Below are 14,977 nucleotides of genomic sequence, written 5' to 3'. Positions count from 1 at the left end.
TTAAAGTTGAAATTGTTTCAATTACATGAACCTGTTTGAATTAGATTTAAAGTAGTTTCATGCTTATTTCACTTGCATTTTGATTATGAATCAAACATGCAACTTGGTTGGTAGAACCATGTTGTAAAAATATTTTACAAATATGAAAATTATTTTCAAAAAGTCGAACCCCAACCTTTAGCCCAAAACTTAATTGAGAATTAAGAAGTTGTTTGATTAGGTTCTAAGATTGTGAATTGAAGAACCTAAGATACAAACTATAACACATTGGGTTAATGGGTTAGTAAGAATTAGGTTCATTAATTGGGTTAGACCTAAGGTTAGATTCAAGATGGACTTAATTAGAGAATTGACTAAATCTAATCAATTGTTGTCTTAGATTAGGTCAAGGATTCTCTAGATCAATTATAATAGTTGTAGTTGGTCAAGTCCATGTCTTTAACAAGAACCAAGTCTCAAATGGACTTGATTCTTGGCTAAACGGTCTAGCACGAACTGTTAGGTTGATCTAATCAAAACTAATTAAATCAGTTGGTGTCTAAGGTAAACCAGACCGGTGATTTTTAATTGGCAGCCCGCTTATCTAGCCATTTCTGATGATGTCTAAGGCAAGCTTTGGCAGACCCTCTCACCGATCGAACTTACCTGGCCTCTTGGTGAAATTATATTTTGATCGGATCACTTGACTATTCGAGCTGACCCATATCAGCTAGGTAAATCAGTGTGACTAATTTAGGTGCTCCTAAACTGGCCCTTTTAATGGTCTCCCTTAAGCTGACTTGGTGAAGCCAGTGGGAGGATCATGATAAACTAGTTTATCTGACCTCTTTCTCTAAATTAATTAAATCCTCTAAAATTATTAGGTCCTTAAAATAAAATAGTTATGGTGATAACTAGATCATAGCCTCCCATTAAATGGATGATAATGGATCCATCAGTTGGATAATCATTGGAGGCCCAAAGGCCTGATGCTTATGGGCTGATGGAATTGTCATTCATAATATGATTTTTTGACTGCATCTTTCTAAATGGTGGTTAGGTTAGCCAACCAAAGTTGGGCCTAATCATTCATTGGCTAGATGGGTCAAGTATGGTCATGTTAATGGTTGGACCTAACTAAACCTTTTCAGTGGAGGCCAAAGCCTACTGATTAGGGACTAGGACAAAATTAAAATTACTAAAAATTATTTAGAAAAATAATTGGTTATGAACCTACCCTTAGATGTACATGGGTTTGGCAACCAAAGTTGGACTTGTGTGCGGTCTAAATGGATTCTAGTACCCACTAAGGAATTAGGATAATTCTTCGAATTGGAGGTAGAGGCTACCAATTCAAATAAAATAGTGAAAGAAACCTTTTGATTAAAGTCCAAATCTTTAGGTTTAATGAATCAATTACTAATTAGGTTATGAGTTTTCTTTATGCAGATATGGCCACTTCCCTATCACTCCAATCATTGTTGGACAATAATAAGTTGGTGGGATCCAACTTCGGTAGCTGGTACCGAAAGTTGAAGATAGTTCTGGAGCATGAACGGATCCTATATCTGATAACGGATCCTACACCGAGGAGCTAGCTGTCAATTCATGTGGAACAGTTAGAGATACTTATCAGAAGTGGCTCAATGATCGGATCACGGTGCGCTGCATCATGCTGGCTGCCATGAGTAATGAGTTCAATAGCAGATTTGAGATGGCTTAGCCAAAGGACATGCTTCAAGTGTTGGAGGATGTCTTTGGCACACCCGATGACGTGGAGAGGCACAAGACTAGTTGTGCCATCTTCAATGCTAAAATGCGGGATGGTGCCTCTGTCACTGACCATGTATTGTACATGATCGAGCTGATGGAGCATTTGAGCAAGCTCGGCTTTTCCTTGCATGAGCAGCTTGAGAAAGATGCAATACTGAACTCACTGCCCAAGTCTTATCTCCCATTCCTCACTCATTATAGAATGACAAAGCCTGAAGTAAACTATCATGGGTTACTGGGGTTGCTTCAAAACTTTGAGAAAGATCACCAACTCCACAAGGAGTCGGTGAACTTAGTGGGAGGTTCGTCTTCTGGTTCTCGATCCTTCAAAGAAAAAAAAGAAGAATAAGAAGAAGAAGAAAATGAAGAAGATACAAGTTCAGGCTGGGACATCAGTGCAGGGTCAGACCAGAAAGATCAAGCCCGATAAGAGTCAAACTGAATGCTTCTTTTGCAAGAAGCGGGGGCACTAGAAGAGGAACTGTCCTCAGTACATTGCCTCCTTGGACCCGAACAGGCAGAGAAAGAAGCAAGCTGTTGCTGGGCAAGGTATTTATATGATAACTCCTTGTAATTTCTCTATTTGTGATATAACTGAATGGGTATTGGATATCGGTAGCCCTTACCATATTTACAATTCGTTACAGAGGTTGCAGGTTAGTAGGAGATTCGAGCAAGGCGAGAGGTTTCTGAATGTTGGAGATGGAAGTCCAGTTCCAGTTCTAGCATTAGAAATCTTGAAACTTGTATTTGAGTTCCATACTATTATTCTTAATGATTGTTATTTCTGTCGCAGTTTTTTTTTAAATGTTATTTCTGTAGGCCTTCTGACCAAAAATGATTATGAAATTTCAATAAAGAAACAAGTTTGTAATATCATTATGAATGGTGTTACTATTTTTTGTGGACATTTGAACAATGGTGTGTATATGTTATCACAACCTGTTAACGTAATCTATTCTACTGGCAAGCATCCTAGATTAGATAGTGTATCAGATATCTACTTATGGCACTATAGGCTAGGTCATATAAACAAGAACAGGATAAATAGGTTGACTCAAGAGGGAATCCTCGAAGTTAGTGATTATGAATCACTTCCAACCTGTGAGTCATGTCTTCTTGGTAAAATGATCAAGTCACCTTTTACTGAAAAAGATGAGAGAGCTACTGAGCTCTTGGGCCTAGTACATACTGATGTATGCGGGCCCATGAGCATAAGTGCTAGAGGTGGATATTTCTACTTCATCACTTTCACGGATGATCTATCCAGATATGAATATGTCTATCTGATGAAACATAAGTCGGATTCATTTGAAATGTTCAAACGATTCCGAAGTGAAGTAGAAAAATAAATTGAGAAGAGTATTAAAACTCTTCGGTCTAATCGAGGAGGGGAATACCTTTCTGGTGAGTTTCTCACATATCTAGGAGAGAATGGGATTCTCTCCCAATGGACTCCTCCAGGAACATCACAGCATAATGGTGTGTTTAAAAGAAGAAATCGGACTCTGTTAGACAGGTCCGATTCATGATGGATTTTGCCAGCTTGCCGACATCCTTCTGGGGATATGCACTCGAATCGACCTATTATCTGTTAAATAGGGTTTCAAGTAAGTCTATAATTAAGACTCTATATGAGATATGAACAGGACGTAAGCCAGCACTTTTACACCTTAGGATCTGGGGGTGCCCGGCCTATGTCAAACGGTTAGTTATAGATAAACTTGGACCTAGGTTTGACAAATGCACATTCATAGGGTACCCCAAAGAGACCAAAAGATATTTTTTTCTACCATGCTGATGAACAAAAGGTGTTCGTCAGCCTTAAAGCAACCTTTTTAGAAAAGGAGTTCCTTAGTGAAGGAACCATTGCCTTTAAGGTTGAACTTGATGAAGTTCAATAGGTAGAAGGACCGACACCAATAGCTGAACCTGAGTCAGATTTGATTAGATCAGATTCGGAGCCCAATGTACTTGCACCATTAAGACGATCCGGTAGAGTACCACGTCAGCCGGACAGATACTACGATTTTTTGGTCCGAGATGATGATCCCATCGAACTCGATGAGAACGATGAGAATCTAATTACCTATATGGATGCAATGCAGAGATCTAATTCCGAGAAATGGTTTGAAGTCATGAAATTTGAAATGGAGTCCATGAAGGTCAACGATGTATGGACATTGGTTGACCCACCTGAAGGGGTTAAACCCATTGGGTGTAAATGGGTCTTCAAAAGGAAGAGGAGTACAGACGGAAAGGTGGAGACCTATAAAGTCTGTCTGGTTGTCAAAGGATATCGTCAACATTATGGTATTGACTATAATGAGACGTTCTCCCCTGTGGCAATGCTCAAATCCATTCGGATAATACTTGCAATAGCTGTCCATTTGGATTATGAGATATGGCAAATGGATGTAAAGACAGCTTTCCTGAATGGAGAGTTGACAGAAGAGGTGTATATGATACAACATGAGGGGTTTACAACCACAGATGAGTCCAAAGTGTGCAAGCTTCAGAGATCTATTTATGGATTGAAGCAAGCTTCTCGGAGTTGGAACATGCGTTTTGATAAGGTGATCAAAACATATGACTTCATTAAGAACGGAGAAGAGCCCTACATCTATAAATGGGCAAATGATCCAATTGTGGTATTTCTTGTCTTGTACGTGGATGACATTCTCTTAATCGAGAATGACATTCCCGCACTACAAAGAATAAAAGTTTGGTTGTCATCTCAGTTCTCCATGAAGGACTTGAGTGAAGTATCCTACATCCTAAAGATGAAAATCTATAGGGATAGATCTAAAATGATGCTTGGGTTATCCCAATCCACATACATAGACACTGTGCTGAAGAGGTTCAGCATGAAGAATTTCAAGAAGGACTATCTATCGATAGGCCATGGAATTTTTCTCTCTAAGAAGGATTGTCCGACAACTCCTGAAGAGAGAGCGTATGAGTAGAGTCCCATATGCTTCGGTCGTGGGATCTATCATGTACGCCATGACATGTACAAGGCTAGATGTGGCATACTCACTAGGAGTAGTGTGTAGATACCAATCTGATCTTGGAGAAAATTACTGAAAAGTGGTTAAAGCCATCCTTAAGTATTTGAGAAATACTAAGGACCAATGGTTGGTTTATGACGAGTCAGATCTGAAACTTATGGGATTCACAGACTCCAGCTTTCAATCTGACCATAATGATAGCAGAAGCATGTCAGATTATATCTTTACTCTGAATGGTGGAGCCATCTGCTGGAAGAGTTTCAAGCAGCATACTGTGACAGACTTTATTTGTGAAGTGGAGTACATCGCAGCATCAGATGCCGCGAAGAAAGCTATGTGGCTGAGAAAATTCATCACCGAGCTCGGAGTAGCACCCTCCCTCGATAGTCCGATCCTGCTCTACTGCGACAGCACTAGTACCATTGCTCAGGCAAAGGAACCCAAAGCACACCAGCGGACGAAGCACATTTTGCGCCACTTCCACCTGGTCCGAAAGATCATGGATCGAGGTGACGTTGACTTTCAGAAGATCGAAGAAAAAGATAACCTGGCCGACTCCTTCACTAAAGCTCTGACGATAAAGGAGTTCGACAACCAAAAGTCAAAGATGGATATTAGATACTATGCTGAGTGGCTTTAGGACAAGTGGGAGTTGTTGGAAAATATGTCCCAAAAGTCAATCGTCAGTCTGTTGATGGTTGAGCAACCTTGTATTGTAATTGATTTGTTAATAAATAAAATATATTTTTGATATTTTTATCATAAGTTTTCATCTTCGAATGAACTCCATTGTTGTGATAAAATCTTTAGGACTATTTAGGTTCGATAAAGAGAGGATTTATCAATTAGTCCTTAAAAGTGTTCACGACCAAATGATAGGCTGTTAATAAGGACGACAGCTTCTATCGAGCATAGGTCACTGTAAGCCATATGGGTTAGTTGTCCTCTTAACCAAAGAGTGTGAAGACACTGGTATGGCATACAGGTGAGATGTAAGGGTACGTCATCATTGAACGTGACCAACTCCAGAGTATTCTGCTGTCGAGAATGTCTCTGATGGGATATAGATATAAGTGTCCCTTAGACCTGAGATCACCTCAGTGACTTGCAAGCAACTCACTGTGCTTTGGTACTGGACTAACTGAATTTCTAATTTAGTGACGGAAGGCTTCTGGGCACAGTCATGTACTTTCGAAGTCAGAGTGTGATCAAGATGGGATTGACCACTCCAAGAGTTGGAGAAGAATGAGTCACTGTATTTCAATTTAGCAAAACCTTGACCAGAGTAATCCATCAGATGGATTTGATATTTTGAAATATAATGTGGACAACCTGATCAAAGTTGACAGTTGAACTCTGAGGTTTCTTATGAGCATTTTGGTCAAGGGGATGAATTATATAGAAACTATATCTGCATGGGTTCTAAGAATGTTGTTCTACACATTCGACCTATCCGACTGTCGGGTACCATTGCTAGATGGTCACTTCGATTGGTACAAAAATTTGTTCCTGTGCTACCGACTTAGGTTCGAACCTATGAGATCACACACATTAGAGTTCACGATCCAACGTTTAAAAATCATTCTAGGATTAAACGATCAATACGATTGACATTTAACTTAGTGCAAGTGTTGCAGGAGGATCGATAAGCAATTCGATTGCTAATTGACTTAATTTGATTAAGCCAATATGTTGAGATTAAGTCTAATTGAATATGATTTAATTAGATTTGGTTTGAGCTTGATTGGATCAAGTCCAATTGATTTATTGGATAAGCCAAGTGCAAGGAAAAACTAGTCCTAGTTCAATTAGGACTTGGGTCAACCTAATTTCTAATTTGATTAAAAAATTAAATCTAATTTAAATCTAATTTAATTTGATTAAATTAGATTCTTAATTGGGTTAAGACCTATTTTAATTGGGTTGATCTGGTTTTGGTTTGATTTGGTTTGAGAAACCAAATTTGAACAAGTCATAAATTGAACCCTAGTAAGACTAGGATTCCACCTTGTGCCACCTTAGCCCCCCACGCCCACTCTCTCTTATTTTGTGCAACAAAACCTTCTCTCCCAGGCCTTCACGCACGTCCAAAGCTTTCCACTCTTTCTCTCTTACATGAAATGTGGTTGTGGACCAAGTCAAAGTAGGAATTAGTTTGGATTTCAAATTCTATGAGACAGAATTTTAGGAAACCAAAACTCTTTCCTTATGGCACTGATTTTATCCAGATTTTTTTTGAGATTTTCATGGATTTTATGGTACATATTGTATGCCCTTTGCTGGTGGTCCATGGCAAAAAAAGAAGGAGGGGGCGACCAAGAGTTGGGCACCCCTTATCTTGCCCTGTTTGGATTTTTCTTGACTAGGTATTTGACCTAGACAAGGATTTTTTATATCTCTTGATTTAAGACAAATTTTTTCTTAAAATTTTTGTGAATTATAGAGCATTGAGAGACCTTTGGGGCATGTAAAAATCAGGAAGAAAGAGTGTTGGGGCGTGGAGATATAATAGACACAAAACTAAGTGTCTGGGTTAGAGCAAAGAGAAGAAGAAGAGGGTCTTCTTCTAGGGTTGCTGAGTTCACCTCTTTCCTTCCTCCATCTGTGAGTTTTCTGAGAGTGTCTCATATCTAAAACTCCTTCTCCTACTTCTCATCTTTGGAAGAGTCCAAATCAAGAAGAAGGAGGTATCTGATCGACCATCGAAGAAGGATCAGCACCGTACTACCATACTGTACTGATTTTCTGAATCAGGACTTCTGGTCGTGATTCGTGGGCTCGTATGGACGACTCTTAGAGGCCGGACGTATGTGCAGCTCGCAACATCATCCTCAAGTCCAGATCAGCAAAGTTAGAACGTCTAACTTACAAGGTAATAGATCTGATCTATTATATTTTACATCCATTAGATGTAGTATAGAAACATGTTGATATGATCAACATGTAGTTCTTGCTCTTTATATTTTAATTTTTGATTTAATGCCATGTAATAATCATGTAAGAGGATCTTAGATCTAGAGATTCTCTAGTTTTATAAGATAAATTTTGATTTATTTTAATCTTCCACTGTCTGATCTTGAAAAAGTTTCAAGATCTAACCCTGAAATCCTATATCTGGTTCCTTCACTAAGCTGCTGAATCCAATTCGAGTTATAAATTGTAAGAAGGAAGCCAATCAAATCTTGTAGTCGGAGAGAGAGTTTAGAGTGAGTCGTAGAGGCCATCTTCTTGACATTTTCAAATCAGAGAAAAAAATTTATTGGATGCAAAGGACAAAAATCTAGTAGTTTATGGAGGATGACGGCAACACTAGTTCTTCCACAAATCAACCAACTCTAGAAGAAAACTGAGTTGGATCTCTTCCATTGAATGGCTCAGGGCTGAATTTTTGAATATAGCAGACCCAAATCAGATCTTCACCAAGTATTTCAAAGAAGTCTTTGATGAATCTGGGTCTCCTCGGTTTGCCTTTGATTGGGATCTCCTTTACCCATCCATTGGATGCTTTGGGTGTGTTATTGTCTCCTGAGGAAGTTAAGAAAGTTTATATTTAGTTTCGAGGTGACAAGAGCCTGAAACCAGATGGTTTCTCGATATGCTTCTTTCAAAAGTTTTGGGAAGTGGTTAAATTTGACATCTTTGCTCTCTTCCAACAATTCTTTTCTCAAAATTTGGATCTTGCAACACTAAATTATGCTATTCTGATTTCCCAAAGAATGAGTCCCAAAAACCCCTTCTGACTTTCGGCTAATCAATCTTATGCATAGCTGTATAAAAATCGTTTCCAAGGTTTTGGCAAGCTATCTACAGTGTTTCCTAAATGATCTCATTAATGAAGCTCAGATGGCTTACATTAAAGGGAGGTACATCATGGACAATATTTTGTGTTCTAATGAGGTCCTTCACCATCTAAGGAAATCAGATACCGAGGGTGTGATATGCAAGCTTGATTTTATGAAAGCCTTCGACAGAGTCAGTCCTCACTACCTCACCAAATTGCTTGAAAAAAGAAACTTCCTCAGCATTTGAGCTGGTTGGATTTCTCACTTCTTTCTAGCAAAATTGGGATGAACATGAATGGAGAGATTGGGGACTAAATCTTGTGCAGGCACGGACTCAGGCAAGGAGATCCTCTTTCGCCATTTTGTTTCATTTTGGTAGTGGACGATCTATGTAAGATGCTTAGTGTAGCAGCCTTAGCTAAGATTTTTGAGAGATTGAGAAATATGTGGATTTGTAGAGGGACTAAGCCTTTGCCATATGCAGATGTCACTTTGGTGTTCTTCAAGGTGGAAAAAAATGCATTGTGTAGTTTTGAAAATCATCTTCTATAATTTTTAGTTAATTTTGGGACTCTCAATCAATTTTCACAAGAACTCGATCTCCTATATTGGTCACAAACCTAAGAACGACCCAGCATGCGGTAAGTAGCTCAACTGTATAGAAGTTCTTACTCTGCTCAAATACCTAGAGATGCCTCTTAACGGTGTCAAACCAAGGAAATCAGACTAGCTTATCTTTCTTCAAAGAATTGAGAACCGTCTTGCTTCTTAGAAGTGTCGGTGCTTATCTTTTATAGGGAGACTTACTTTGATCAACTTAGTTTTAACTTCACTACCCCTTTGTTACATGTCACCATTCAAGCTACTGGCATGATTATTAAAAGAATTTATAGATACGGACATTCCCATCTCTAGACCCGTTCCTCTGGTACCACTGGGCTCTCATGTAAGGTCAACTAGAAGAGTGTTTGTTTGCAAAACGAGGAAGGGAGATTGGGAATAAAAGACATATTTTGCCTAAATGATGCATTATTAGCAAAATGAGGGTATTTGGAGGAAGCAAATTAAGCTAGCCTATCATAAAAAGGTAAAGCTTTCTAGATGTTGGAAGCCTCCAAGGATATGCTCAAATTTTTGGAAAGATGTTGTAAGAGCTTTGGCAGCACTTTGGAACCAAAGTCAATCTCAAATTGGCAATGGACGGCACACCCCCATTTTGAAGGATAGTTGGATCTTGGATACTCCTCTCAAACTCATATTCCCTGATTTATTTGCTTGTAGCTCCAAAAAGAATGGCACTATCTCTGACTTCTTCAACTGAAGAAATATGACATGGAAAATTAAGCAATCCACTGCCCGGTTGGGATTCAGCATAATGTAGCTCCTCACTCTCCCTGCTGTAATCAATTACTTAAAACATAGAGGAAGATAAAATTATTTGGAAAATGAATAGCAATGGGATTTTTAGCCGTGCTTCTCTTTATCAGTTCGTCGACTCAAGAGGAGTTATGTGTAGATTTGCCCCATCTCTCTGGAGCGCTCCATTGTCATCAAAAATTAAGGGCTTTGTTTGGCTTGGATTGAAGAAGAGGCTCAATACCAGGGATTTGAATGAACACAAGATTGGAAAACATGTGGGAGGCTATTTGTTGTGCCAAGGCCCGGGTGAATCCGTTGATCACTTGTTTTCTGAGTGTAGCACGTGTCAACTATTGGGTGTTCTTCGGAGTCAACGGTCTTTTGATAGTTGGAGGGAAAGGAACTCAAAAGAGTCTTTTTAAATAAACAAGGTTCTATGGTTTCTGTTTGTGAGGAGGCCTCACAGTATTTTCATTTTTGGTCTAATCTTCGTAGTGCTAAGCAACCAGCTGAACATTCCAAGGGGTTGGCACAAACTAAGGAGACAGAATTTGCTTGGGTGGGTGGCACCTCTCTCTTTTCAGCTTGGGTTTCAGCTTCTGTTCAGGATGTCTTCAATCCTCTCTCAGCTTGGCAGATGCCCATTGGTGCATATAATCTGCTGGTGGCCGTTCATGTTTCAGCTATGAAACAAAGGTACAATCAAAATACTACCACAATCTCTCAACCAAATATACTGCTAAGGTGCATGCATGATGCCATATTAAATTGAATTAGCTATAAAGCATATAGAACCATGCTTGTAGGTCCGGTTTGGATTAAAAAGCACTAGGTATATAATTATTCAACAATTGATTAATCAAATTTATCACATCATATATAAGCCCAACACCTAAAAATATAAATGAAAATGACGTTACAATATTTTCCTAAGCTAAAAGGTGAGATAAAATTCCTTCATCTAATAGCACATCAATTTTTACAAGTTCATCTTTCCACCATAAAAAATAACTCTATAACACCCCGGCCCACTTTGAACCCTGGATCAAGCCCAAAAGCCCAAAGCCATACAAAAAAAAAAAAAAAAAAAACAGAACGGGAAGAAGACTCCCGATGGGAGTCTTCTGCTTCGATGAATCCCAATCGGAGAAGGATTCTAGGACTGTTGAAACTCTAGGACCTTTTATAAATAAGCCTCTCCTCTCCCTCTCGAGCTTCCACCGGCGATCGTTGAGCCTGATTTCTTTCCTTTTCTCAGTGGAAGCCGTGGCACTCTTTTCTTGTGTTCGTCGGAAATCAAAGGTTGAAGAGGCCACCGGAGTTCAGGTAAGGGTTCAATCTTTCTTCCTCTCCCTCTTCTCTTTCTTCCCATGGCTTTAGACCCTCACTGGCCGTCGGGATCGCCGGAAAACCATGAACAAGGTAAATCTCTGTTTTGCTCTGTTTCGGCCGGATCCTCTCTTCTCTTTTCCGGCCACCAGCGCCGTCGGTTGCGACGTCTCACCCTTAGGGTAGGACCCTCACCTTTCTACCTGTCGTCCTCGGTAAGTCTTGGTCGCCGGCGATCGGCCAATGGTCGAAAATCATGAAGAAAGGGGCGGGTCCCCTGTTTTTTCGAAAAAAAAAAGAGAGAAAGCTCGCTGGCCGAACCTTGCCGCTGGCCGGCCTTGCTCTGTCGCCGTCGTGTGGATGCCGCCCACCTTATCGGAGCCCGTTCCACCGAGGGGGACCTCACGGTCTTTCCCTGTTTCGGCCCAAGGGATACCGCGGGAAGAAAAGAAAAGAAGAAGGAAAAAGAAAAAGAAAAAGAAAAAGAAAAGGAAAAAAAATAAAAGAAAAAAAAATATAAAAAAAAAAGAAGAGAGAGAATTTTCCTCTCTCTCCTTTCTCTCTCTTTCCTCTCTCCTCTCTCTACCTTCTCTCTATATTTTCTATCTCTATTTTCTCTCTCTAAAATTTTCTCTCTCTTTATGGATTTTCTCTCTCTAAAAATCTTGTGGACCAATGGAGGGTCTAGATACTTAGACGAATCTCAGTTTTGGATAATCCTAGGAGAAATCTTGCATTTGTGTTATTAAGATCGATTATCGGTAATTTTCTCCATATATGATTTTTATATTTGATCAGGATCATGAAGAGATATGATTGTCTGCATAAAATGTCGAGTGGAACATCTTATTTGTGAAATTCATAAATCAAAGAAGAACATTGATTTATGTGCTTAATCAGTCATCGATAAAGGTAAGAATCCCTGTACATGATCACCATTATAAATATGCTATTTTACTGTTGGTCTTGCATTATTGGTTTTGCATCATCGGATTTGAGATCGATGAATTTATTATACCTGAGATACTGTTATTTGATTTTGAGCATGAGTATGTTATGTCAATATATATATATATCAGAGATTGATGGCATGATTATATGGATATGACATATTTGAATTGATCATAATGCAAGTCGGAATTGATTTGATAAAATCAACACAAAATGATTAAATGAAAAGAAAGAGATATATGGTATGGACTAGCCTTGTCATATGGAACAGCTCGCTAGGAGCTTATGCCTGGGATAGCCCCCACTGGCTTACAGGTGGATCAACCGGTCAGAAGCTCATGCCTGGGACAGCCTGCCAGGAGCTTATGCTTGGGACAGCCTCTCACGGGCTTTCGTACGTGGGACAGCCGGTCAGGAGCTCATCCTGGGACAGTCTTGAAAGGCTTTTTAAGTGGATTCGATCCGGATGATGACTGAGGTATAGATTTGGATAGTCCAGAGCCAGAAAGAATATGTTAAAAATCATGTAATTATGAAAAGAGAAATGAAAGATAAGACATGAAATAATTGTTGAATAAAAGTATTTCACCTGTTAACATATGATGATGCATCTATTTTAACAAGACAGAAAATTTATGGATGTTTGCATTATTCTGGATATTGAACATGAGATTTTATATTTTATTGCTTATCCTTATTTTCAGACTATATTACTAAATCAGTGTGATATGAAAATTCTTACTGGGCTGTAAAGCTCACACCTCTTCATCTTTTTTTTTCTTCTCAGAGTTACAGGACATTCATGATTGGCTATGGCTTAGATTTATGGGTGAGCAGATGGATAGATAGAGTGTCATAGTACCTGCTCAGAGGATTGAAAAAAATTAATTTATAATTATGCAAGATTTTATGAATTATTACTGAAATTAATTGTTATAGATGTTAAGGTTGTAATGATTTATTTTGACCTTGCACATTCTTTAGAGCTTGCTCTAAGGAGTGTGCGGCCATCACGTATCCGACCCGGGTGTTGAGTTCGGAGCGTGACAGAATGGTATCAGAGCTTAGGTTTATGATCACCAGAGATTATGAAGAGATATTAAAACTTTATGTAAGATCAATAGGATGTGACAAAGTAGTATCAGAGCTCAGGTTATGATCATTAAGGATTATAATATAAGTGATTTAAATATTATAGAGTAATAACAGAGCTTAGGTTATGATCATTGGGGATTATGATATAAGTGATTAGGATCTGATAAAATGATATTAGAGCTTAAGTTTAAGTCACTAGGGATTATGAAGAGATATCAAAACTTTATGCATGATCAATAGGATGTGACAGAGTGAAATCAGAGAATATGATAAACAGTACTAGAGCTCAGGTTTAAGGTCACTAGGGATTGTCATATAAGTGATATCAAAATTTTAAAATTATAATCAATAGAGTATGATAGATAATATCAGAGTTTAAGGTTATAATCATTAAAGATGTAATAGAATGATATTACAATTTAGGTTATGATCATTAGAGAATATGATTTAAGTGATATTTAAGCTTAAGATTATAATTATTTAAAATTATGACTTTAGTGATATTTAAACTTAGGTTATGATCATGAGGAACATGATAGATATAAAAGAGAAGATTCAATATTTAGATTTTGAATCAATAGATATTAAGATGAAATTTATGCATAAGTGGCATATGATATCTATAATAGACTTGACGAGTTATATCTTAGATTTCAATTAGTAAGATTGACCTAAGTATGAAAAGAGTTGACCTTGGAATAAAGTGAGAGGTATTGATAAGTTATGTTGAGTATACTAGAGGATTTTGGAATATAAAACTTATATGATTGAAGATCGTGATTTTTTTTTTATTCCAATGATAATTGTCTGAACATTATGAATTTTGGACTTATCAAAGAAAGTTAATTAGGGTATGGTCTAAGAAGAAATTACATCATATGAGAGAGAAATATTTTTGAACAATGAACCTATAAGAGGTCATATATGAAACTCAATCTTAGATGAAAAATATACTTAAATTTTATTATGAAAATATGAGATACACATTTTGGTGAAATCTTTGGTTACTCAAAATATCATATTCTGAATAGGATTCCTTGATCCTTCAAGTTACATTGAATTTCAAGTCAAAAGCTTACTTTTCTAAGTGGTTCAAAAGTATTTTGATATTGTTGTTAAATTAAAGAAGAAAATTTATTTTGTCAGAGTATGATATACATGTTATGATGAAATCTTTAATAATTTGTATTATTATCTTTGGAATAGATTTTTTTTTAATTTTTCTTGTGATTGTTGAAGATGGTGAAGTGTATTAATTATTCAAGTCAAAGTTTGGATTTTTTTAAATTGAACTAAGACATCTTGCTAGTGTTAAATTTTGAATGACTTATACAAGGGACAAGATTTTGTATGGATTTATCGATTAATATTAAGGGTTGTGATGAAGAGAGCTCTATAAGAAATAATCAAGTTGATTCTACTTAAGGATGTTGGCTTGAGTCTTCTAGTTTGTCAAGTTAGAATTAATTCTTTTAAAAAAGAAAGATTGATTTAGAAATTATCTAAATGATTGTAAGGTAAATCTAAGATTAACTCCAATTAATTCTAGACATATTGGATTCTTGAAGAGTGATGAAACTTATATAATGATTTCAAATATAGGAAGTAGATCAAGATTTAATTTTTATATGCTATGCCCAAAGATAGTAAAGATAAAGAAACTTAAAAATTTTGCCCTAAGTCTTATATGAAATTTGA

Source organism: Elaeis guineensis, chromosome 6 (genome assembly GCF_000442705.2).
Source record: "Elaeis guineensis isolate ETL-2024a chromosome 6, EG11, whole genome shotgun sequence".
In the NCBI taxonomy this organism is placed as follows: domain Eukaryota; kingdom Viridiplantae; phylum Streptophyta; class Magnoliopsida; order Arecales; family Arecaceae; genus Elaeis; species Elaeis guineensis.
This window is presented reverse-complemented; position numbering follows the sequence as displayed.